General features: G+C 37.6%; 1 protein-coding gene across 1 annotated transcript in view; it reads left to right on the top strand.

The window, feature by feature from the left end:
• ltc4s (leukotriene C4 synthase) overlaps positions 1 to 363 on the top strand; it is a 5,189-nt gene extending 4,826 nt beyond the window's left edge. The window contains exon 5 of the mRNA XM_044363198.1: positions 1 to 363. This exon is cut by the window's left edge and continues 273 nt beyond it. The gene's annotated coding sequence lies outside the window, so the exon portion shown is untranslated.
• The last annotated feature ends 2,955 nt before the right edge of the window (positions 364 to 3,318 follow it).

The following is a 3,318-nucleotide window of genomic DNA, read 5'->3' as shown; positions in this document are numbered from 1 at the left end:
AGACAGTAAAGTAAAGTAAAGCCTTTATAAAGAGTTTATAAGCATTAATAAATCAGAATAAGAGTCATATTCAACCATAATAAACACCTCTCTGGAAAAATCATTTATTAACAGTTTATTAACATTTATAACTGCAGACCTGACTGATATTATTATAAATGATGACGAGTGATGAAGAGTGTTGTGTTCTGAGGTTGGAGCAGCAGAGGTCGCTGTGCTTCAACTCTTCTCTCAGACTCTCAAACATCAAACCACTAAATAAAAGACAAAAGTAACTTCAAAACATCTGTTTATAACATTATAAGGTAGAAAAGTTGTTTCTTTAACTGCAGTGAAAACGAAGAATAAAGTTGGATTCATTCAGTTTCTGTTCATTTGTCTTTGTGGATCTTCATCCTCCTCATCATCATCATCTGTTCTCTCTGACGTTGTTATTTGGTTATTTTTTATAGTTTCCATTTCACAGCATTTTCTATAATTGCATAACTTCTTATACAGTTTACTGTCAGTCTGTCTGGATTCAATCTAAAACTAAATGAAAATCAGAGATTTAAATTCTGCAGATTAAATTAATTAAACTACTAATTAATTAATATGAATCCTGTTTATTTACATTAAACATTTTAACATCCATCACAATATGAATCTTATATACTGATATTTTCTGACTCATATACTGTTAAATGATATATTATATTGTCAGACACATTTATGTAACATACAGCAGTGGAAAGTAACTAAGTACAGTTTAGAGGTACTTGTACTTTACTTGAGTATTTCCATGTGATGCTACTTTCTACATTTCAGAGGGAAATATTGTACTTTCTACTCCACTACATTTATTTGACAGCTTTAGTTACTTTTCAGATGAAGATTTGACACAATGGATAATATAACAAGCTTTTAAAATACAACACATTGTTAAAGATGAAACCAGTGGTTTCCAACCTTTTTGTCTTTTAATCTGTTTAACAAACAAAAGAAGACATGACGACGTCACCTTGAGCTCTGGAGAAACTGAGACCTTTTATTTTACATATTTCAAACGTTTTATAGATATTTAATAATTGATTAATTGAGAAAATGTCACTCAGAGACACACTGCAGCTGTAAAAGTCCTTCAACACACAGTTTTAGTGTTTGTCCTGACGAACAGGATGATGTAAGAATATCAGATATTTATTATAAAGATGATCATCAGACCATCAGCTGATGACGACAGACAGAAACACTCTGACTGCTCTCACAGCTCAGCTGTTGCCTCCAGGTAGAACCGAGCTGAAATTACACTTTTATGACTCTTTTTTCCTGGAATTTCAACTCAAATCAACATATATTTATCTCTGTAAAGACAAACGTCTGCATCGGCTCAGCAGACACAGAATGAAAAACAACTAAAGGCTGTAAGATTAAAAAACCATAAATACATTAATACATAACTGATTATATAATAACTGCAAACACAGTGAGGAGCAGGAGGTATTATAGATCTGTGAGTAACTTCCTGTAGTGTCCTTTCATTTGGACTCATCGGGGCAAAGAAGGAACCAGATCCTGGACTACAGAGACCACAGAGACCACAGAGACCACGGAGACCACGGAGACCACGGAGACCAAAGAGACCAAAGACACTACAGAGACCACAGAGACAACAAAGACCACGGAGACCACAGAGACCAAAGAGACCACGGAGACCACAGAGACCAAAGAGACCACAGAGACCACAGAGACCAAAGAGACCACAGAGACCACAGAGACCAAAGAGACCACAGAGACTACAGAGACCACAGAGACCACAGAGACCACGGAGACCACGGAGACCACGGAGACCAAAGAGACCAAAGACACTACAGAGACCACAGAGACCAAAGAGACCACAGAGACTACAGAGACAACGGAGACCACAGAGACCAAAGAGACCACAGAGACTACAGAGACCACGGAGACCACAGAGACCAAAGAGACTACAGAGACCACAGAGACCACGGAGACAACAGAGACCACGGAGACCACAGAGACCACGGAGACAACAGAGACAACAGAGACCACGGAGACCACAGAGACCACGGAGACCACAGAGACACCAGAGACAACAGAGCTCCAGGCTGATCTGTATCATCTGCTTTGTGCCGACATCATAAAATGTCTGCAGAGGAATGTGCACCAGTAAAACACACTATCGTCTTGTTTTCCTGTCGCAGGTCACAGACAGCAGATAAAACAAAGACGTCATTATGCATTAAAACATCAACAGTGTGGTCGTGTCAGGCAGAGATCATCTCTGATGACTCTGTACATGAACATATACGAAGGTCTACTGATGATCTTCTCTGCCTCAGAGTGAACATCTTCATCCTCACTGCTCAGGTTCAGCAGGGAGTCACAGGTGCATTGTGGGTCGGTGTGTTTTCTCCTCGAACACGCAGAAATCTAATCTCCTCCACAACGAACTGAAGACTAATTATAGAGCAGCTCAGCCTGAGTTTATATTAAGAGCTGACGGTGAACTCACAGGTGTATACACACACACACACACACACACACACACACACACACACACACACACTTTACATTTATAAAGTACGTTAGTCAAGTACTTCAATAAGATTTTGAGGTATTTACGTCAGTATTTCCATTTTCTGCCACATTTTCTACGCTACAGTCACATAGTTACTTTACAGATTAAGATTTAACATTAAAACACATAATTATACATTTAACTGTTAAATATTAAACTATGATTTTCAAAACAATCAGTGTGTAGTCGTGTATCCTGATTTCAGGTAGAGCTCCTTAAACGTGAGGATTTGCAACTTTAGTTTATTTTATATTTTATATTTTATATTTTATATTTTTGGGTTTTGGACTGTTGACCTTGAGCTCCGATGAAACAAATTAAAACATTTTATAGACATTTAATGATTTATTAATGGACAAAATAATCTCCTATCGTTGCTGCTCTCACTCAGAGTTCTGCAGCGTTTCAGTTTTGACAATATTTGAGTCACATGACGTAAATTTATTCTAGTCCAGTGGTTCCCAACCTAGGGGTCAGGGCCCCTCCAAAGGGTCAGCAGATAAATCTGAGGGGTGGTGAGATGATTAATGGGAGAGGAAAGAAGAAAAAACAATGATGTCATATATAATAATATATCAGTCAGAGGGACCAAACCACTACTTTTACTGCAATACTTTAACTACATCAAGCTCATAATACTTATGTACTTTTACTGCAATACTTTAACTACATCAAGCTCATAATACTTATGTACTTTTACTGCAATACTTTAACTACATCAAGCTCATAATACTTATGTA

This window comes from Thunnus albacares, chromosome 10, assembly GCF_914725855.1.
Source record: "Thunnus albacares chromosome 10, fThuAlb1.1, whole genome shotgun sequence".
Taxonomy (NCBI): domain Eukaryota; kingdom Metazoa; phylum Chordata; class Actinopteri; order Scombriformes; family Scombridae; genus Thunnus; species Thunnus albacares.
Note: the sequence above shows the minus strand (reverse complement) of the source record. Positions and strands in the feature narration are given on the sequence as shown.